Raw genomic sequence first — 24,956 nt, forward strand, 5'->3', positions numbered from 1 at the left:
AGAATGGCGGGGAAAAACTAGAGATAGGAAAAAATGGTGAGAAATCGTTAAGAAGATAACATAAGCAAAAGGGACTGATCCTCCCTAAGAAATAGGATCTAGAAAGCTTACGCGACTTAGCCCCATATCGGGGTGTACAGTCACTATATATATATAGATCTTGCAAATACCAAATACCTACAAAATTTTATTTCACCAAACTTTCTAAGATAAAAAATAAAAAAGTTACGGTTAAAAAATCAATATATTTTTTTGAAAAAAAAAAGAGAAATCCAATTGAACTTTTTTATCAACTTTTGCGGTCAAAATATAATAAAAAATTTCCACCCCCGAGATGGGGTGGCAACCATCCCCATGGTAAAAGCGCCTTTCGACATCATATATATTTTGATCCTTGGACTATCCACTACTTATTCTAAAATTTTCAAGCAAATCGGTCCATTCTGTAAAAATTGCGAGGTGAAAAGCTTCGGTTTCTGGACTATCTTCTTCTTGCATTACCGTCTCCTATCGGAGGTTGGCTACCATCACAGCAATCTTAACTTTGTTGGCTGCAGCTCTGAACAACTGTATTGAACTGCACCCATACCACTCCCTTAAATTTCGCAACCAGGAAATCCTCCTACGTCCCACATTTGTCTTTCCAGATATTTTTCCTTGGATTATGGGTCTTAGCAGAGAGTACTTGTCTCCTCTCATTATGTGGCCTAGATATTCCAGTTTTTTCGCTTGTATGGTTTTTATAACTTCGCACTCCTTCCCCATCTTCAGCAAAACATCTTGATTTGTTACTCTTTCTGTCCATGGTATTTTCCACATTCTCATGTAACACCACATCTCGAATGCCTCAATGTTTTTGACGTTTATCTTTTTCAGTGTCCAAGCTTCCATGCCGTACAGCAGAACGGAGAAAACATAGCACCTTAACATTCTTGTTCTTAAGTTTATGTTTATGTCCCGGCTGCATAGGAACTTTTTCATTTTGACAAACGATTGTCTCGCTATCTCTATTCGCCTCTTGATTTCTCTTGTCTGGTCATTAGTATCAGTGAAGCAAACCCCTAAATATTTGTAGGACGTAACTCTTTCAACTGGCTGATTATTTATGGTTAAATTCACATTGGTTCCTGGACTATAACTCAATATAATTTTTAGAAACAAAAGTTTGCTTCAATACATTTCCACAGTAATTGAAGGAAAAGAGGAAAACAATAAAGTAGATTTACCTGGCCAAGCAGTTCCAATTGCTACCTCGTAAGCTGCCAGAGCCGAAGAGGGATAAATCCCATAACCCTACTTTATTTGAATTTCCGACGTCAAAAATAAATTGGAGGGAAAAACCATTATAATATCCGTATTTGTTTGGTGCTTAAAATAAATTAGGGGCTTCAAAAATTTCGAGCAACACACAATCTGCTTTCATGGTTTGGTTATAACTTGTATAAAGTAAAATTGATCAAAAAGAGATTAAAAACTCATTTCAGAATAATCTCCATCCTTATAATGCAGTTTCTTGGTTTTAATATTTAGGTAATACACTACAATAATATAGGAATATGCGTCGCAAACAAGTGATGAGCGCGCTAGTAACCGGCAAAATAACGCAAAAGATGGAAAAGGTATAAGGTTGTGAGATAAAAAGTGATAAAACTAGTAGAGGTGAGAAATTTAGCGACAGAAACCTATAAATTGACATGATATCGATTATTTCCCACCTTTAGACATATTGGACGAGTTTGGTAACTACCCGTGTGACAGTGACAGTTTTATTTGGCATACTCATCTAATACGGCCAAAGGTGGGAAACAATATCATGTCAATTTATAGGTTTCTATCTCTAAATTTCTCAGCTCTACCAGTTTAATCTCTATTTATCTCACAACCATATATCTTTTCCATCATTTGCCTTAATTTTCCGGTTATTAGCGCGCTCATCACTGTATAAGATTGGCATTAAAACAGTGGCGGCTCGTGACCTCAGTATGCGGGTAAGCTACACATATACTTCGGGTAGGCGACAAAAAATATCCTACAATTTGTACTACATTTTGAGCCGTCTTGCAATACTAAATGTAATCTATGAGCGCAACAATGTTTAAAAATTGCTTTTGGAGCATCTACTTTAATTTTTGATTGTAATCCGTTTAAAGAGCCAGCCATTACACTTGCACCATCGTAAAATTGAGCAATTAATTTATTTTTGTAATCATATGACTCAAGCAAGTTTGAATTTAAACTATATAGAGCGTCTGCAGATCTATTCTCGCTAACATAAAAAAACCCTAAAAATCTTTCAGTTACCTGACCAACTTTGTTAACAAAACGGATTGTTAAAGTACACTGTGATTTTTCGGTTATATCAGTAGTATCGTCCGCTAGTATAGAAAAAAATTGACTTTCATTAATTTCTGTTGACATTTAATTTTTTACGTAATCGGCAAGACAATCTCTTAAATCATTTTGTATTGTTTTTGACAAACCCGTGAACACCCCTTCTATTTTTTAACATGATCCTGGATTTCCTGATCGCGTTTAACTACTAAATTAAAAATTTCTTTAAAATTACCCATGTTTGAAGAATTATGCTCTCATCACGACCGCGAAATGCAAGTTCTTGTTTTGCTAACAGAATTGTAACATCAATTTCTTCAACTTCTTCAATCTTTTTCAACTTCTTCATTATATATCTTAGATATTATTATATATATTAGATAGAGAAATATGTCCAGCTAAAGCACTGTCAATAGTTTGTTTATTTTTTTCGAACTGTTTTAAACCTAAGCAATTGTTTAAATTTTCTTTCGAAGATTCACGTTTTTTTACACTAGCTGATAAATTTTTCAAATCTGAATATCCCTGACTCATCCAAACATTTTGCTTCAAATTTGAGAGCAACAGACAAGGCCAACAGAAAAGTGAATTTTTAAAATAACTTCCGCTTAGCCATTTATGATTTTCATACCATATTGTTTTAAACGATCTCGAAAATGGTCGATTGTCTTTTGTCTTATCTGTGGATAAAATTGTTAAATTTGGTAAAGGCCGGCCCATTGAAATAATTTCTGATCTTTCTTGATTTTGGCGCCTGGAAAAAGGCGTCTCTATCAAACTGCATATTACATCGTTTAAAATATTCATATTCGATGACTAAAGTTTTTCCACCAATAAAACTAACACACCTACGTTTCAACAACGTCAAATATTACTTATTTTATTTATGTATCAAATAATAATTTACTCTTCGAATAAATTGATAAGTTAACAATTAACCTCGCTTTAAATTTTTAATTATCTATATAATCTAATAACACAATTCGTCAGTTTAACTTTAAATTATCCAAATTGTATTGAAACACAATAAAAATATAATGGACGACTGACAAATAACTATTCACAGATTTATTTGTCGTTAGTGAATTATTACTAAATTAATATAAAATTAAAATGCCCTTCAATAGACCGATCTTAAATTTACCTGTTTATTATTCAGTTTTCATAAACAAATTTAAATTGTCCTACCTAGTTTTATTCAATACTTAACCTACTAATACCAGCCAAAATTAAAAAACAATTATTTAAAACAGTTTCACAAGACACAAGAGAAGCAACTGATAAAATTTTGTAGATCCGGCTATAAGACTCTGTGCCTATAAGCCCTTTCAAAATCGTAGAATACGGTCGCTAAGCAGGCCTTTAGTTCGCGTAAACAGAGAGAGATCGCACGTCAATTCGGTGCTGGCGTCGTTCTATTTCAGGCTACGTTTTCAAGTGCCTGACCAAGGAAGAATATAGAATCTTATACAGTTCTACTGATACTACAAGGAGCGTACAATAATTATAACTACGGAGAAAATTTTTTGGATATTTTTAAAAATAATTTGGAAAATTCCACACCTGTAATTTTGAACCAATCAAAATATGTTATTTTGACAGATCACCATGGCAACGGAGGTATTTTATCGGAAATTTTTTGCTCGTGGGGTACCCAACAGCGAATTATAGTGGAAATTTTTTGACGTTTACAATAACAGAACATTTTTGACAGACTGGTTTTTATTTGTTTACATAATTTAGTTTTGATTCATTTTCTATCACTTGTAGTTACTCAAAACTTATGTAAAATTGAAGAATATACTATTTTCTATCTTGAAATGGTATTCCCATGCAACTACAATGAGTAGAAATTACGAATTTGAAAGCCTAAATAATTGCTGACAAAGCTATGGCGCGCTATTAATCTGTTCATGCAGCTTTGGATTTTCAAATGCAAATTTGGTGTGGAATTTTCTTACCGAATACCACGCGAAGTCAAATTAATATCCGGAAATTTTTTTTTGATCATGAATATTTTTAGAAAATTTCCCTCGTCTGCGACTCGGGAAATTTTCAAAATATTCATGATCTCAAAAAAATTTCCGGAAATAATTTGACCTCTAGTGGTATTACTAGTGATAATTTTTGCTACTTTATTGTAGGTATTGTGTCACAATTTATAAATTACAATTTTGAAATAAGTAATTTATATTAATCATTTATATTATTGTACTACATTTGAAGAGGGTAGGCGGCGCCTACCTTGCCTACCCCGACGGGCCGCCCCTGCATTAAAAGCCTCTTTGGACTCTTCTTTGTCGTGGGGAATCAGTCCGCATTAAACTTTAGGTTTAAATTGATGGTGTCACTTAGCATCTTCTACAATATTTCTCCATTCGTTTCTATTTTTACTTATGGTTACCCATTCTGTAACTCCCATCGTCTAAAAGTCTTTAATTATCTGGTTCTCCCATCTAGTTTTTGGGTCTTCCTTGTGGTCACTCGATTTGGTGATTTTTTTGATAACTGCTTGTGGGTTTCTTCATTCTATATATCACGTCCAGCTGAGTCTCTGTGCCTTGATAAATCCGACGATGTGTTCTCCTTTCAAAAGTCCCCTTAATTCGTATTTCATCAGTTTTGTAAATTCAAAATTCACAAGGAAAACATTTGAAGAGCTCAAAGCTAAAATATATAATATAATACTTATTTCTTGTACTTTATGTCCTGTAAAATATTGCATGGTATCTAACTAAGCAAAAAAGATGAAGTTGTACAAGCCATTCAATTTTGAAAAATACGTCTTCTAGGCAAAAAGAATGAAGGTGCTACTAATACAGGCAAAAAGGATGACAGTCCACCTAGTTTAGATTGCTGAGCACAGATGTCTCTGGTATTAGTGCTGTTTGTTGCTCAGATGTTTTGTTCCTTGCTTTGGGATTTTATTTTTAATCACCTTGACTTGCAAGTAAAAGAGCTTAAAATTTTCTGCGATTCCTGCATAGGTCAGAACAAAAATTACGTCATTTTCCGTATGCTTAACTACATTGTACCTACACTATACTAAGAGACTTGATAAAATAACAATGTTTTTCCAATCAGAGACTACTTGTACTTACCTCGAGTGTGACAGGAACATAAGCTTAATCAGTAAAAAATCTGTGGTTGAGACTCCTTCTGAGTGGAACGAAATTATTGAAAACTCCAGATCCAAACTAACACCATTTGAAGTGAGAATAAATTGACAATAATGCGACAGTTTTTCGAAAATTTGTTGTCTGGCAATAGACACGAGAGCCCGCAGGGCTCGAGTGGCTATTGTCCAATGCCAACAAATTTGAGAAAAAATGAAGCATTATTTTCTAATTTATTCTTACTGTCGTGTGATATTCAAGATTATATTTTAATACTTACACATAAAATTCAAGTCTTTATATAAAAACACTCAGTGATATCGATCCCAATTAATGTGACACATTTTTCGACTTGTCAAAGTAAAAAGCACAGTTTAGCAAATATTTAAATGAAGATATTAATAAAATATTAGTTAATTTATCTATAGAAACAGTTTATTACATGAAATATTTTTACCGAAGTAAATCGAGTGCTTAAATTTGCCTATTTGTGTTCTCCTCGTGACAATTTGACATTAGAGTCAGAACTAAAAGAATATTATGGATATTTTCTTAAATGTGACAGTTGTCAAAACTAGGAAACTGGTTGCAATTAAACAGAAACAATCTACTTAAAAAAATTCTCACTGTAATTTTCTACAGTAGAAAATTACCGATGAAATTTGACAGAATTAAAGAACACTGATCAAAAAGCTTACTGTACGATTGGAAGTTAAAATCATGAAAAATAATAATTATTACGAATATTATACTTCCTCTTCCTAATTATTTGTATGCTCCTTTTGAGTTTATATATACATATATAACAGCACTACAGGCCTTAGAGGCCATTGGCTTCGATACTCTTGACTAATTTCTTCCACTTTTTCCGGTCCCTCACTTGTCCTCTCCAGTCTCTTGTACCCATTTCTTTTAGGTCAATCGGGACGCCATCAAACCACTTTCACCGTGATCTCCCTCTTCTTTTCTTCCCTTGTTCTCCTGCTGATAAAACTCTTAGGACATCGCTTAGATAGAGTCGTAAGCCTGTTTAAAATCGATAAAGAGCTAAATAGATAGATCTCTACAAGCCTAGGCTTTGTTCATAACTATTGTTTTGTAATCATTTTAACATAGAAATTTGATCGGTTGTTCCTCTTCCCTCTCTGAAACCATCCTGGTATTCTCCTATTTTCTCTGATTCATAAGTTTTCAATCTAGTTCTTATAATTTTTACCAATACCTTATACACCGAACTCGAGCTATTTTTTGCTACAGTATATTAAATACACTGTAGCAAAAAATAGCTCGTACCTTTAATATATCTGCTGGCACTCTGCTGTCTTCTGCACTTTTATTATTTTTTAAGTCTTTTATTATTGTTATTTTCTTTATTTCTGTCGTTGCTTGTGTTTGTTGTGGTTCAGCTTCTTGTATTTGTGGTTGTTCCATGTATTGCCCTCGGTGTTGCATTTCTGTTTATGTTAGGCCTTTATCGTTTAACAATTCTTCGAGGTACTCTGCCAATCTATTCAATTTTTCATTCTATTCTCCCAGCAACATACCATCTTCATTTCTGAAAAACATTGTGCATTTATTTTGTGTCCCTCGTTTTTTCTTTACTCCTTGATAAAAATTTATAACTTCTTCTTGGACACAGATTTCATCTATTATTTCTAGTTGCTTTTCCAGTAATTTCCTCGTCTTTACTCTTTCCTTTTTTCTGTGTTGCTTGGAATATTTTCCATTTTTCCGTTGTTTTTTTGCTCTGGAACTCTCCTGCAGTTCTCATCAAGCCATTGTCCTCTCTTTCCTTTTTCTGCTTTCCCAATGCTAACATCTGCCGCTTCCACCATAGCTGCTTGTATTATCTGTTCCCATTCCTCGTCCATGTTCCCCGTCGTGATTCTTTCAAATCTCTTGTATATCTCTTCCTCTGTTCTTTTTGCTACCTCTTGATCTTGGAGCCGCTCTTATTGGTATTTTTTTAATTGTGTTCCTTTTCTTGGTAGTTTGGGAATTTCTTGCCTAAGTTTGACTATTGTCAATATATGATCACTGTCCGCGTCTGCTGCTCCTAAGATCTTTGTTATCAATGCCAGCGCTCCTTAGTATAGATATCAGTTGCAGATTTGGAACAGAAAATCTAAAATATACAGTGATGGGCTCGCTAATACACGGAAAAATAACGTAAAACATGGAAAACCTAATATATTGTGGAGTAAAATGGGATGAAACAAGTAGAGGTGGAAAATAATGCAAGACCTCACGATCACAAACTGTAATCGAATATTTAAAACAGGTAAATCTTCAAGCTTTGAATAGGGAACTTGCATAACTTTTTAAATATTAAAATGATATTAAAAAACATAAGGTAACATGATCTTAAAACGCTTGCATGCGAAAAAAACAAATATTTTTAACCCGTACGCTAATTACGACGCTTTGAAAATGCTATAAAATTCAAATATCTTAGGAGGCTCTTGAACGTCCTTCTATTGGTCCGACTTCACGGGCCACGGGCTAGCAGTCGGAAACAACGCGATTAGGGTAGGTATCACGGGCATATAACATTTTAATCGTCTTTAATGGAAAATTCCTAGGTATTATTTATGTTCATCTTATATATTGTAATAAGTAGTTCCCCAATCAGCTTAGTTTTAAACTGAAATTAATAAAGTTGAGTGCTACTTTGTAAAGAGTTTAAAACGCATAATATGACGGACGAGGGTAAGTCTGACAACTTACCTACCGTTGATGTCTTCATGGTGGCAAGTTTTATAAAAAGTAGTGAAAGCTATTCTATTGGAAAAATGCGAGGTGTCAAGGCAAATAAGTAAGAGTTATTAATAAGCATGTTTAAACCGTTTATAACAATAATTTGGTACCATTATATTATAATACGGTTTACCCCGTGGGTTTGATCTACCTACCTCTAATCGAAGGATTTCGTATATCCTGGAAAAGATTACGGTGTAATTTGCATTATAATAATGTAATGTTTATTAGTACCTACTGGAGCCTTTCATTATTGTGTTCAAAGCCTTCTGAGAAAAGATTATGGTGATTAGCAGACGTACGGATAGAACGTGTACATAGCCAACAAAATCCTTCTTTACAAAGTTAATAATACGCATAAATAAGAAGAATCATTATTGTAATTTTACAAGTTAATATCTTTATCACCTCAGCTTATACTTACACCGCATCCCTCGGTAGACCGCAAGCTATAGTAGAAACCCGACTGTAGACCGCATACTATAGTAGCACCAATACTATTTAGTTACTCTTACTTTTATTACTAAAAGTTTTGTTTATTTTTAAGTTATACTTGTTTCTTCTTTGTTCTTCAACACAAGAAACGACAAAAGTAATTCCATAAAAAAGAACTTTTTGATACATGTCAACAGAGACAAAATGTTAATATTTTGCCTGTCACAGAAAAAATCAATTTTGCCACAGAGTAAAACAAGATATTTCAACTATATTATTTATCAATGGGCATACTGCATTAAATGCAATAGCCCACCGAACGGGCAAACGATACGAGTGGCCTATGACGTCAGACCCCAGCTCTCGCTTTTGAAGTTGTTTGAAACGGAAATTTTAGGCGCGGAACTTTGATCAGATGTTGTACGTACACTATTCATTGTTAAGACGTAATATTTTGAATATAACATTTTAAAACATAAATTAACAATTTTATGCAAAAACATTTTTTACTGCAAGTTCCCTATTGGTCATTGCATAGTCCAGATCTTAACACGATCGATTGTAACACGATTGTATTTCGTAGATCGACAAATCTGGACCTTAGGAATTCTTTTATTTATTTGGAGTTAAACTTACCGCACCCTGCACCTATTCTGAAGTTTTTGCTGGTATTGTGATTTTTATTGCTATATACAGGGTGCGCCAAACCTCTGGTCTTCTTTGATTACGGCTAAACTATGAGATATACAAAAACATGTTTATAACAAAACTAATGTGTATCAAAGAGGTCTATAATTTAAAATTATTTTCAATTGTACAGGGTGAGTCAGAACGACGGTATTAACCAAAGTTGTATTTTTTTAAATGGAACACCCTGTATATTAAATCATTTTTGAATACATTATTTAAAAATATGAAAAATTTGTATAAGGTCTTATAGGCCTAAAGTTAATAATTTTCAAAATATTTACATCTTTATTGAGAAAAATGGTAATATTTATAGGGTTGTGGATTATGTTTCCAAGGAAATAAAAATTTAGGTGATAGGTCAAAGTTTTTAAAATACAGTGTTATTTTTAAATAATTTAATATTTTTTACTTTTATCCATAAAATATACAGTGTAATCACTATTTGCAAATACAAAATTTTCTCATTTTGTTTAAATGGGACACCCTGTATATTAGTTTTGCGTTTGGTAGTAAATACTACAACCTTTCTTTTGGTATAAGGTTGTATGTACCTAGCATGTTTCGTTTTGTAGATATTTCAAAAAAACTATAGATTTTACGTTTTTGCGGATTTTTTATTTAAAAATTTTTTTGCAAAAAAAATAATTATAATCTGGTTTTAGAAACATACACTAAAATATAAAATATGAAAATAAAAACGTAATTAAAGATTAAAATAAATCGTATGCTAGTACAATTCAATTGAATTTAATAACTTTAAATTATTTTACAAAAAATATTTTACCTTATTAATGAATACATAAATTAGTTACTAAATTAAATAAACAACCAAATTTTAAATCAATCGTAGTAATTCTTCTACCGCAGCAACTTTCCTGTACCAAATTAATTGTTAGTTATATTGTATTTACGAGTAAGATCAGTTAATAACTTTTTAATTTACCTACATTTTGAGAACGTATAAAGTATGCTTTGAAACAAATGAACGTTATGGAAGTATATTAAGAAGTAAATAGTATCTATGTACCTACTCGTGTCCCAAAAGCTGGTAATAATTTCTAATGGTTTCGCCCAAAACAAAAGTCATATCCAAAAATTTTTCGGTTAAAAAATTAAAATTTAAAATATAAAAAATTGTTACAAAAATTTCAACTACAAAAGTATTACCAGTTTTTGTGACACCAGTAAATACTATTTATATTAATAAATAATTTGGATGATACATTTAACATTCATTTGTTTCAAAGCATACTTTATAATAAATTTTATATTCTCAAGATGTATGTAAGTAAATTTAAAAGGTAAATTAAAAGTTTAACTAAATACAATTTAACTAACAATTAATTTGGTACAGGAAAGTTGCTGTAGTAGAAAAATTACTACGGTTGATTTAAAATTTGGTTGTTTATTTAATTTAGTAACTAATTTATGCATTCATTAATATGGTAAAATATTTTTTGTAAAATAATTTAAAGTTATTAAATTTAATTGAGTTGTACTAGCATACGATTTATTTTAATCTTTAATTACGTTTTTATTTTCATATTTTATATTTTAGTGTATGTCTCTAAAACCAGATTATAATTATTTTTTTGTAAAAAAAATTTTAAATAAAAAATCCGCAAACACGTAAAATCTATAGTTTTTTTAAAATATCTACAAAACGAAACATGCTAGGTACATACAACCTTATACCAAAAGAAAGGTTGTAATATTTACTACAAAACGCAAAACTAATATACAGGGTGTCCCATTTAAAAAAAATGAGAAAATTTTGTATTTGCAAATAGTGATCACACTGTATATTTTATGGCTAAAAGTAAAAAATATTAAATTATTTAAAAATAACACTATATTTTAAAAACTTTGACCTATCACGTAAATTTTTATTTCCTTGGAAACATAATCCACAACCCTATAAATATTACCATTTTTCTCAATAAAAATGTAAATATTTCGAAAATTATTAACTTTAGGCCTATAAGACCTTATACAAATTTTTCATATTTTTAAATAATATATTCAAAAATGATTTAATATACAGGGTGTTCCATTTAAAAAAATACAACTTTGGTTCATACCGTCGTTCTGACTCACCCTGTATAATTGAAAATAATTTTAAATTATAGACCTCTTTGATACACATTAGTTTTGTTATAAACATTTTTTTGTATATCTCATAGTTTAGCCGTAATCAAAGAAGACCAGAGGTTTGGCGCACCCTGTATTAATTTCTACTACGCTATTCTTGACTATTGCTATGTATATTCACTAATAGTAATTGGAGTAATTATTTCTAGAATAATGATTTCTTCCAGGTATATTCTTAGTCAAATTACGCTTGAATTATTAGCAATCCAATTCGTATAGGAATTTTTCATAATTAATATTTTTCATCTTAATTATTTAATCATTACCTCAAAGACTCTAAAAATCACTTGATCTACGCTTTCTTCTACCAATAATTAAAATAAGGCGCGATGACAAAAAATTCTCATTAGGAATATTATACGTCCCCTTCCTAATTATTTTTATGCTCCTTTAGAGTTTAGCTGATTTAATAATTTGAGTTTTATTGGGATAATTATTGAGAAAAAGCTTTTAGAAGGAATCGTGTTCTAATTGCTTCAATTTAGATAGAAATCTTAAAAATATTTGCCGAAAAGGGAGAGAATTTGAGATAAATACTTTTTAAATAAGTTGTATGTATTTGTATATACAGAGTGGGCCAAATAAAAGGAGCCACCCCGATATTTGGCAGTATTTATTAGATTTTAAGAAAATAAAAAACAGGTCAATTTTTGATCTAAGGGGGACACATTTTTACGATAAAAATATCTGTCATTTGTCAACTCCCTCCATTCCACTTCCCCCACCCCTTATTTTTGAATAGGGAATAGGGGTCGTGCGCTAGCTCATTTGAAAGGTTATTCAATTCCCTATTCAGTAATATCAACATCGACTTAAAAATGTATACAGGGTGTCCAAGAACAATTATTTTGAATTAAATTAATTGACACAAAAAGAAGAATGTATGTAATTTATTTAACTCAGAACACATTCTACTGGTGACAGAAAAGAGAAAAAAATGTTTTTTGATAAATAGATACTGCTTTTTGCTTAATTTTAATGTTCAAGCTTCCACCCATCTGCCTCTTGGTAGGTTGAATATTGAATTTAAGCAACAAACAGTGTTTATTTATCAAATAAACATTTTTTTCTGTTTTTTATCAGCAGTAGAATGTATTCTGAGTTAAATAAATTACATACATTTTTCTTTTTGTGTAAATTAATTTAATTTAAAATAATTTTTCTTGGACACCCTGTATAAATTTTTATGTCAATGTTGATATTACTGAATAGAGAATTCAATAACCTTTCAAATGAGCTAGCACAAGACCCCTATTCCCTATTTAAAAATAAGGGGTGGGGGAAGTGGAAGGGAGGGAGTTGACAAATGACAGATGTTTGTACCGTAAAAATGTGTCCCCCTTAAATCAAAAATTGACCTTTTTTTTTATTTTCTTAAAACCCAATAAATACTTCCAAATATCGGGGTGGCTCCTTTTATTTGGCCCACTCTGTATATTATACATTAAACTTCTCAAGTTACAGTGTTTACAATGGTATATTGTGCAACAAGTGAAGAAAGGTACTAATTTCTCACGAGTTCGAAAAGTTACGGTACGAGCGCAAGCGAGAGCCGCAATTCAAACGAGTGAGAAATTACCTTTCTGCACGTGATACACACTATACTTTTTCTACAACCACAGTTTTTGCTAAAAGTAAAAATCACAATTTCCAAACGAAGATTTATTATAATAATAAATTATAAATTTTAAACTGCATTTAATTAATACTAAGCAATTTAAATTCATTGTACCTAAACAAATTACACGTATAAAATAGTTAAAAAATTAATGCACTGCCTTAATTTGTTTGAATTTAAACTATTTTAAATAATTAGTACAAAATAATGTCACATTTGACGTTATATTTATGCAGTCACGGATTTCCACCATACCTACTTCATTCGACGTATTTTGCTAAGGTTGCTAAATCCTTATTGGTTAATTGATAATTATAAAATGTTTATTAAGAATATAATTGTAAAATAAAACAGTTGTAACGTCCATAATTTAATTTCTATTCCATAATTAAATATAATAACTGTCTTACAGGTTATATTATTTGTCTACAAAACACTTGCTTATACATTTGACGCACTGTCCGTCAACGTGTTAAATCGGGTCTACCTCTGTTTCTCACTTCACCCTTTCTTTGGATATAAATGTATTTTTTGACTGCTCCAACCTCTTTATCCATTAGGTGGCCATTATATGGCCTAGTCTCCGCATCCTGTTTATTGTGATGGACCTAGTAACGAACCAAATTTTGCATGTAAATTCTGAAGTAGGTATAGCAGAGGCGTGCAGTCCATGGAAGCGGGGAAGTACCGCTTCCCTGTTATATACTTCGATATAACAAAATATATTATTAACTAATATTTAATTATCAAAAATTTTCCCAAATCCCAGTAATCTACATATTATTACCTAGGCAATAGGCATTGAAAAATATTAAAAATTAATTGCATATAGTCATCGCCAGTTAACTTAGCGAGACTCACAAACCCAAAATTGCAGAGTGGCTTATAGGGGATGATCATCAGTCTCTGTGACGTTGTGCGTATTCGCTGTCGCCAAGTTAACTGGCGATTGCTCAATATGCACTATGCACACAATTCAACTATTCGGTCCACCCCTGACAGAAGCGCATCTCAAAATCGCCGCTTGTCATGCAGTTGTCCCGTATAAAAATTGGTCAGGGTTCAATGATCGCACCCACTAATCGCGCGAATTTTGGTACCCTGCAGAAGCGATCGTTCGATCGCCTTTCAAGAGTGGGATGCTCTGACTGTTACTGCTTCTAAGGGGTGATTAGTCTGCTTAGGTACATACATTCGCTTAAAGAATATTTCGATTTAAATTTTTTGCAGAGATTTTTCCTTTTACTGATCTTTTATTTGACATTTTACAGATGAAGTCAATTGACATTGCATTTTGTATAAGACAAATTGATGACTTTATTAATACGATAATTAAAAAACGAGAGCAGTTTAAAAATATTTGGGATAAAACTGAAAATATGGGGTTTGAACATGAAAGAAAAAGAATGAAGATTGATAATGTCGACAACAGAGAGACCTTTTGATAACATTCTATAAAAAATGAATTTTCGCTTTCAAAATTTTAACGAATTAAAATTTGTAGAATTATACAGGGTGTAACAAAAATATAGGTCATAAATTAAGCCACATATTCTGGGACCAAAAATAGTTCAAATGAACCTAACTTACCTTAGTACAAATATGCACACAAAAGAAGTTACATCCCTTTGAAGTTACAAAATGAAAATCGATCTTTTTGAATATATCGAAAACTATTAGAGGTTTTTTGTTGAAAATGGACATGTAGCATTCTTATGGAAAGAAAATCTTAAAGAAAAATTATAGTGAAATTTGTGAACCCCATAAAAATTTTGTTGGGGGATTTGTTCACTTAAACCCCCCAAACTTTTGTGTTCGTTCCAAATAAATTATTATTGTAGTGCCATTAGTTAAATTCAGTATTTTTAAAACTTTTTTGCCTCTTAGTATTTTTTCGATAAGGCAGTTTTTATCGAGTTGCGGCTTCCTTTTTAATATGTTTAAATAAAAATTTTATGAGGGTTTTGTTCCTTTAAACCCCCCAAATGTTTATGTACGTTCCAATTAAACTATTACTGCGGTACCATTAGTTAAACACAGTGTTTTTAAATATTTTTTGCCTCTTTGTATTTTTTTGATAAGGCATCTTTTATCTAGATGTGGCTTCTTTTTTAATATGGTTCAAAATATACTTAAAAATGTAAATCATAAATAATTTTTCATGTTATTACCTAGTCTCCATAACCGTACTTTACCATATGCAAATATGTGGTGGATTTGATAAATATTCAAATATCTCGATAAAAACTGACTTTTGAAAAAAGTATTAAGAGACAAAAAAGTTTTTAAAAACTTGTGTTTAACTAATGGCTTTATAATAATAATCAAATTAGAACGTACACAAAAGTTTGGGGGGTTTAAAGGAACCAAACCTCCATAAAATTTTTCTGGGGTGTCAAAATTTCATTATAATTTTTTCTTAAAATACTACTGCTATAAGAATACCACATGTCCATTTTCAATAAAAAATATCTAATAGTTTTCGATATATTGGAAAAAATCGATTTTCATTTTGTAAATTCAAAGGGCTGTAACTTTTTTTTCGTGCACATTTGTACTAAGGTAAGTTAGGTTCAATCGAACTATTTTTGGTCCCAGAATATGCGATTAAATTTCTGACCTGTACTTTTGTTACACCCTGTATAATATATTCTTATTTAATATTTCTAATTATAATTTATCAAAATTTCCCACAGAGGAATTTATTTCACTACGATTAAATAATGAAAATATTTTGATATGCCAGCTTTGCATTATAAGTTAAGTGTTGTTTATGAAACAACTCACATTAGTGATAAAGATATACTCAGAAATCTGGGTATTTCTTATAACTACTGGTTTAAAAAAAAGTCCCTGTGTGAAGTGTCCAAGTTGTGTGAATTACTACACACTATCCCAGTCACAAGTGCATCAGTTGAACGAAGTTTTTCAGTATTAAAATGCATTAAAAGTTTTACAAGAAATTCAACAAGCGAAGACAGACTTTACAAGTCCATTGAAAAAGACCGAATTCAACAATTATCAGAAGTTGATAGGAGAATAGAGCTCAAGTATAAATAAGTGTCATATTGTTGAAAGTTGTGTGTTGTGGAAAATGCCTATGAATTAAAAAAAAACATTTAAATAGATCTCTTCTTTAGGAAACGAAGCCCGGAGCGAGGACTTAAGGCCCGAGCAAGCAATACAGATCAATGATAGGTCACTATAGTCACTAGAAATAGCGGCAATAGAGTGCCTCACGCATTGATCGGGGTAGGATTTAGTGTGTGACTCCTTGTACCCAGGACGTCTCACATAAGCACTTTGCTGATAGAGAGCCCCTATAGCTAGGGTTACCATAATTTATTAAGGCCAAATCCGGACAGGGATTGACTGTGTTGCTACCTCTACATTGTATCTACATATTAGGTATATTCGAAATGCATATGGCACAATTAAAAGTACATCTGTTTCGCTACAATATGCAACTAACACTAACATCGAAAATCTGCCAGTTTAAAATACATATACGCCTATTTAACATGACAAGCAGTGAGACCAACTTAATTAGGTGCTGCATAAAATGAAATGTCCCGCAGTTGGGCCAAGTGTTTTCCATTTTTTTTTAGTAAAGGAAAAAATCCGGACATTTCTCATATCTGGACGCCAATCCGGACATGTCTTTCAAATCCGGACTGTCCGGACGAAATCCGGACGTATGGTAACCCTACCTATAGCGCATCAGAGTGTTATCAGGTGGGAAGTGGCTCGACCCTCGACCCTTAAGAAAATATTTTTATATCCTTATTGAATCACTTCCCCTTTAGAAAAAGTCACCGCACGCCACTGAGGTATAGGATACATATTATAAGGCATATGAAATTGCCACAACTACTATCGACTTTATCACGAACATAAATCACCACGGCAGTAAACCAAGGGAACAAACGGGGCATATATACCGGAATAATCAAGTAAATAAAAAAGCAAAAGAAAACTAGTTATTGAAGAGACTCATGAAAATTGAGGACCATGAAGACAAGAATGATCTTTCAGTAAACATGAGAAAATTAAGGAAACAGAGGAGTGTTTCAAAAAATAGTATCCACAATGTTAACAAATAAATAAGGAAACGGTACATAGGAAACAGAGGGAAAGGTGCAAAGATGAAAGGAATGTATAGAAGAATCGTATTACACCAACAAAATGTCTCAAAAAGAGATTAATACAAAGGAGAAGAACCCTCATATCTGAAAATCTGAAGTAGCTAGAACCATCCACAGAATTAACAACAATAAAGCTCTTGGTCCTCCTAAAATACATCGAGAAATCTTTAAGATACTGGATTACTATATCGAACCTATACACAAATATTCCTGATGATTGGCTGCACTCTATATTTATACTACTACTAAAGAAAAGACCTCGTTAGGTATAATGAAAACATATGGCTAGTATTTTATGATTAAACGCAATAGACCTAGATACTTGAAAAACTTCAGTAATTAGAAAGTAACGAGATGTGATGGTGTCAAAAAAAGTTTGTAAGCATCCGATTTTCCCCTTTTCGTTTTAAGAAGTTTGTTCGTCAGCTACTCCCTACTCTGGAAAACTAACTGCAACCCTAATTCGTATTTCATGACTCATTTCCATTATTGGTTTTCACACCCACAATTACAGTGCCCCATTGTCTCCGCTCTATGCTTTAATAATTATTAGTTAGCCGACAGAATAGAAACTTTAAGGGGGTATTAGTACGCTATGGTCAAAATAGGTGGCCAATTTTTAAACTAACGTTTAACAGTTCTTTGAATAGATGGCAGCACGTACATATATTTTATTATTAAATTTAGTTCTCTGAACGACACCGCATTGATGCCATGTATTGCAACTTAGGCTCGGCACATCTCGATCTTAATCGTACTTTGTATTTACAGACGACAGTTGTTAATCCTTTCTTTACCTGCCTAGGGTAAATTCTCATTAATAGATACTAAACGTTCATTCATTTGGATATAGTTTATTATTTAATATTGTATTATACGGCAATTCGTAATTCTTTACCTGCTCAAAAGGATTTATTTCAAACTAAAGAAATTTGCAATTATTTGAAATACAAGTAAGTGCCTATCTAAATGACCAAAAAAGAATTATGCTAATTGTCAGAATGAAGATCGAGTATAAAATTAGTATTTTTAATAAATGTAAAATACGTAAGTCAATTGAAAAACAGAGTCACTACAATAACTTTTTTCATATTGAATGTTTTTTCAACATGGAAAGTTTTTTCCTCGGAAAATTTCACATTTTCATTTCATTTCTCATTTCAACATGCAAGGCAGAATAATAATTAGCCTAATGAACCACTTACTTAAAACATTTTTAAAAGTAATATACTGCAGAATACCTATATAAAAAATGCGAAGAACAAGTATCACGGACAAAGATTTGATTCCGCAATGCCTTGCCCTTAGGCACCCGAGAGGCTCTATTGACTGTCTAAGTGCTATATATTTGTTTTATCGACTACAAAAAGGCATTTGATAGAGTACAACATGATAAGCTGCACATACTCATAAATTATCTTGGAGGAAACTGGATTAGATGATAGATCTAAACAACATTAGATATGCCGACGACGCAGTAGTTTTTGCAGATAGCCTAGATGATTTGCAAAGAATAATGTCGCGCATATAAGACATAAGTAGTGAACATGGAATTTCAATACGAAAAAAAAAGAAAGTAATGGTAGTCATTAAGAGCGAAATATATTACATACACGGCTTTTGGTTAACCAACAACCAATTGACAGAGTGGACAGCTACACATACCTTGGTACCTACATAAACAGTCAATGAGACCACTCTAGTGAAATAAAACAACGCATAGGAAAAGCGAGATCAGCGTTCATAATGATGAAGTCTCGTTTCAGAAGTCACATTTACCACTTGTTAACAAAATTTCTATTATCAGATCCTATGTATTTTCTAGATTATTATACTGAGTAGAAGCCTGGACTCTTTCCGAAACTTCTTTAAGAAAACTCAAGGCATTCAAGATGTGGTATTACAGTCGCATTTTAAGAATTTCGTGGATGGGTCGTGTGACTAATGTTGAGGTCTTACGTAGAATGGGCAAGGAATGCGAGATTATTAACACACATTATTATCAAAGAGCGCAAAGTAGAATATCTTGGGCATGTTATGAGGAATGAATAGAGATTGCCGCTACTCATTCTTCAGGGCAAGGTATTGGGAAGAGAGGACCAGGGAGAAGAAGAATATATCTGAGAAACTGGTTCAATACCTACATCGACAAACAGACTATTCCGAATAGCAGCATGCAAAGTTAGGATAGCCATGCTGATCGCCAACATTCGGAACGAATAAGCACCGTGAGAAGAAGAATATCTCATTTTAAATTCTTCTTCTTCATGTGCCTCGTCCGTTGCGGACATTGGCACGTTAGTCCAAACCATTGGCGTAAGTTTTGAAGCCATGAGTGTCTTCTTCTTCTGGGTCCACGTTTGCTCTCTATTTTACTCTGTATTGTCAGTGGCAGTATACGATATTTATCATGTCTCATAATATGATCGAGGTATTCAGGTTTCCGTTTCTATTGTGAAACAGATTCTCATTTTTGTTTTCTCCTCAGCGCAATACCTCTACGTTGGTAGTGTGAGTCGTCCAGGACATTTTGAGGATAAGTCGGTACACCCACATTTCGAATACCTCTAGCCTTTTCGATAATGTTTCCGTTATTGTCCAGGTCTCTGCTCCATACAACAAGACTGGAAATACATAGCATTTTAGCAGCCGTATTTTTAGTGGGACAGATATGTCGCAATGATTGAATATATTTCTCATGTTAAATGTAGCTCTGGCCTTTTCAATTCTACATCGTATTTCGGTTGTTTGATCCCATTTCTAGTTGACGACTGTTCCAAGGTATACATATACTTCTACGTGTTGAATTGGTTTTTTATTTTCAATTGTCTGGCAGGTTTTTGAGTTTTGCTCACCAGTGTCCATTTTTGTTTTATTTATGTTGATGGTTAAAATCTCTTTTTTCACTCGCTCTTTGTAGGTACCCGGGTATGACAGGCCTGTCGATACTGCTAGCAACCACAACTGTATCGTCTGCATATCGGTTTATCTAATTATTACTCCAGTAAATTTCAATATTTTTTTCACTTACGGAAATATTTGACATAAATTAATCAATGATTATACAATATTGTTTTGTCTACAATTTTTTTATTAGGATAATGCCTCAACAAATACTAATGGCCATCGGCATGTGTAATGTGTGTAAAAATGTCGACGTCATCGTCTTTACAAAGAGACGCTAATTGTATCCGAACAATGCATTATTTGCAGGGGCGTCATTTGGGCGTCCAGGGGGGGGCATGTGCCCCCCCCTGGCCCTAAAAAATGACTGAAATTTACAAAAAATACATTAATATTCATCATAACATCATATATAATGTATTGTATATATAGTGCTTGCCCCCCCCAAACAAAATTTCAAATGACGCTCCTGATTATTTGCGGCCCTATAAAAATTAAATTTGCCAGAAAGTGAATAAAACTGAAATTGTTTTTAGATCCGCCCCACATAACATACTAGAGCTTACTTATGTTATTTATGTATTATGTCAAAACTAGTATAATCCCCCAGTAAAAACTTTGAGTCATTTTGAAACTCGTTTAACTTTCAACCATTCGTATAACGTCACGGTTTCAAGCATAAAAAATGTATATTTGTATTGTTAAGACACTGTGACGTTATACAATTATGATTGAAAGTGAAAGTCAAACAAGGTCCAAAATGCGTACTGGGAGGGGGTGGGGCCACTTTTCTAAACAAAACCGCGTGATTCATCGTATTTCCGTGGTTACAAAACTCGTTTTCAATTGTTTGTAGATTTTCTTAAAATCCGGCAAACGCGCATCTGTCTCCATTTAATACATCACTGCTGCCATCTACTAAATGACACGTGAACTCATCTTCTCATCTATTAAGTGACAGCGGAACTAATTTATCACTAGAAAAATGCCAACTTATTGCTGTAATTTCAACAAAATCCCCAGATTGCAGCTTTTAACTAAAATTTTTACTTTTAGGTACAGTTAATTTAAAAATTATGGCAATATGGACAATGAAATTTTGTTTAAAATAAAGCTTTTTGCATAGTTAATCGTTTCTGGTAGTTATTTTCCACCCAAGTTCAAAAATTATTATGCAAAACGAATTTTTATAGCAAGTTACTAAGTAAGTTATGACATGGACTCCTTTATGTACAGTTATAAAAAATATACTGCTTTCTTTGGAAATTTTACCTAGATACTATTAAAATAGAAAGTCTACAGTTCACGTACATACCCCTAAGTTGAAGATTGGTTTTGAAATAGTGACGGTAACTGTACCTAAAAACTATATAAATTTTAACATTGTGTCATACCACCTTAAGATTCGATCCAATTTCATTCGTCATTTATGATGCACATGCTGAATTTGCTGGTGATATTGAAACAAAAGGGTGTAAAATATTTTTTCTACGAGCGTGCAAAAATGTCTACTTTCGCGCACGCATTTTAGTTTAGAAAGTTTCACTTTTCCGCACGCGTGTTACTTTTCCGCACGCGGTTTTTACTTTTCCGCACGCGTTTTAATTTAGATATGTTAATATGGCCTTAAAGTAATTATAATACATGCAATAAACTAATATTTAGATATTATTTACAATTTATTTCAAATATATCTTATTGTGTTCCTGTTTTAATGAAATTACCGCGAAAATTCGATGAAATAAAATTATTTTGACATAATATTCGAAAGTCAAATCGGTAGACAATAACAGTCGTTTTGAATCATCGTCATGGAAACCAAGATCGTCGTCATGCTAACTAATTATATTGAAAGTTTGGTTTTGACAACTTTGTCAAAGAATTAATTTGTGTATGTATTTTCATATTAATTAAATTAATTGATTAAGATTTGGTAATTTTTTAAAGACTCTTAGAAAAAATATTGTTCCTAACTCTTGCAGAAAGTCTCTTTTCCGCACTGGACTGCTTGCTGAGCTCCCGATTCGCGTCGTTCGGCAAACTGCAGTTGCGTGCGGAAAAGAATGACTTTCTGCACTTGTTAGGAAAATAACTATTATCTCATATTACAGTGGAACCCCGATAAGTCGGCCCCCGATAACACGGAAGTCCGGCTAACCCGGACCTATTTTCATCAAACAAACATTTCAACAATAAAAATGTATGTAATATAATATTTGAGAGATAATGTATGTTTGTCTAATTTGAACTATACGATAGTAAAAATGACTCATGGCAAATGGCGTCGGCAGCAGAGCGACGGACGTTCATTGTCTGGGATTATCAGAAACAACAGGTACCTGTTTGTAGTATTCCTTTATTTATTTCAAACTGTCTTAGCATTGTTTAAAAAAAGACTAAAAGACTATTTAAAAAAATCTTGGTCTTAGTTTTCACTGTTCTTTAAATAACATAACATCATTCCGATTGTGACTGTATTGTGTGTAGTACAATCTTGCATTATTGTTCGCTTCCGTTTGTTTACGTTTGTGTTTTTTGTGTTTGCGTGGTTTTAGTAATTTAGATGTGTAGGTGCTGTGCATTTATATATTTCTGTGGTGCTAAGGGAAAACCCGATATGTCAAAAATTATCGATTTTTCGTTTTTAATGCCAATTGTGTACATTTGTACATTGAGTGATGAAGAATATGATGACAAAACCCTACATGGCTAAACGCATCCATGTAACCAGTAGATGATAAAATTAGTTTCCGATATGTCCACTATTACAACAACACTGCGAACTTTTAAACTCATCTGCTGCATAATCACGTTTTTTGACACATCGGGTTTTGCCTTAGCACCACAGATTTCATGTTATTTCAATTATAACGGAGTTTATCTGTAAGTACATATACTGTATTTTTTTAATTTTTACCACATTCTCCGGCTAACCGGGATTTTCGATTACCCGGATCGGCCGCGGTCCCAATTAATCCGAGTTATCGAGGTTCCACTGTATGTATAAGTTTTTAGTTTGTGAAAACTGTCATTATAGATAGCAGTGCGTGAAGGATTTAAAGTGTGCGTGAAGTAACAATGTATTTCAAATGGGATTTTCTTTTTCGCACTGTTTTTCGGCACACTTTCATATAATCGTGTGAGTCGTATGGCTAAATCTGGAAAATATAATATTTGTATTTGAGGCAAGTCTGCCCCCCCCCCTATTATGAATTTCTAGATCCGCACCTAATCGCACCCCTCCTAAAATTTCAAATTCTTCTGTGTTCGTTGATTTGTACAAACTCACTCCGGCTTTTTGATTCCAATAGAGATTCTAGATAACTCTTTTTTCTTATTAATATTAGCATTATGTAGCATTTTTATTATTCCATCATGTCTTAGGGTAGCATTGCATCTTAAATATAATAAAATGTTTAGGACCATATTTGTGATACTTTATGTATGAGAAGTAACCACAGCAACATCCATTTAATCAATTTGTCCAAGTTCTAATTCAAACCGGGGCCGAAAGTAATATCCCTTAGTTAAAATAATGTAATAACCGAAGAACTCGTTCTCACACATTAAGGCGCTAACTACAATGACCACTTTCGTTTACTTCTTCTTCTTCATGTACCACGTCCTTTCAGAATGTTGGTTACCATCATAAGCATCATAAGTTTATTCACTGCCACCCTAAATAGCATACTTGTATCAATACAATACCAAACTTGCAAGTTCTTCAACTATGAGATTCTTCTTCGTCCTGGACTGCGTTTGCCTGCTATTTTTTCTTCCATAATATTTTGCAGCAACCTATATTTGAGGCCTCTCATTAGGGAGCATTACGGACATTATTTATGTCCGGAATACTCCAACTTTATCTGCTTGATGTTTCTTATAATATTAGTAGTATTGCTGAGACGTTCTAGTATTTCGGAGTTTGAATTTTCTCCGCCCAAGAAACTTTTAAATTCTTCTATAGCACCACGTTTCGAAAGCCTCAAGGCGATTCAGATCGATTTTATTCACAGTCCAGGACTCGACACCATAAAGTAAGACCGAGAATACGTAGCAGTGAAGAAGGCGGATCCTCAATGTAAATTTTAGGTCTCTGTTACATAACACCTTGGACATCCTTCTAAAAGTGGCTCTGGCCTGCTCTATTCTAGATCTTTTGTTTACGACTACGTTGAAATGTGGCCTGTTCTGGAGTAATTCTCATTTACTATTCTCGCTTTCTGTTAAGCTACACTAGGCTCGTCAGTCTGATAGACCCGAAGAATAGATCATGACAAGCATCAGTTTGCGTGCCAATTATCGCTGTAAGGGGTTGTGGCTCGAGTCGGCCTGTCGTCTTCTACATATATCCTCTCCACAGGCTCTGTGGCGCGTTCTTGAGCCAATGTTTTATGTGGGTCATAATATGTTGCATAGTCTACCTCTTATGCAACTGCCGGCATACCACCTTTACCGGTAAAGGGGTGTTGGGGTATTCCTTAAGTAAATTCATAAATAAGTTCAATTGTCTGACTAGATCATCTATATAGTCCAACAATGCAGTAGCTTGACTACAAGTCCCTTTATCACTTCACTACTCTATGGGAAACCCTTTCTTTTGAGGTGATTTCTAACGTCAGGGAGGGAGGTCATTCTACTCCTGGCTTGGTTTGGTTTTATCGCATTACCGCCCTGATCGCACGCGGATTTTTATATTAAATTTCACTACTCTATGGGGAAGCCTGTCTTTTAAGGTAATTTCTAACGTCAGGGAAAGAGTTCGTTCTTTTCCTGGCTTGGTTTGGATTTCCGGCATTACCGCCCTGG

Source organism: Diabrotica virgifera, chromosome 7, assembly GCF_917563875.1.
Source record: "Diabrotica virgifera virgifera chromosome 7, PGI_DIABVI_V3a".
Taxonomy (NCBI): Eukaryota; Metazoa; Arthropoda; class Insecta; order Coleoptera; family Chrysomelidae; genus Diabrotica; species Diabrotica virgifera.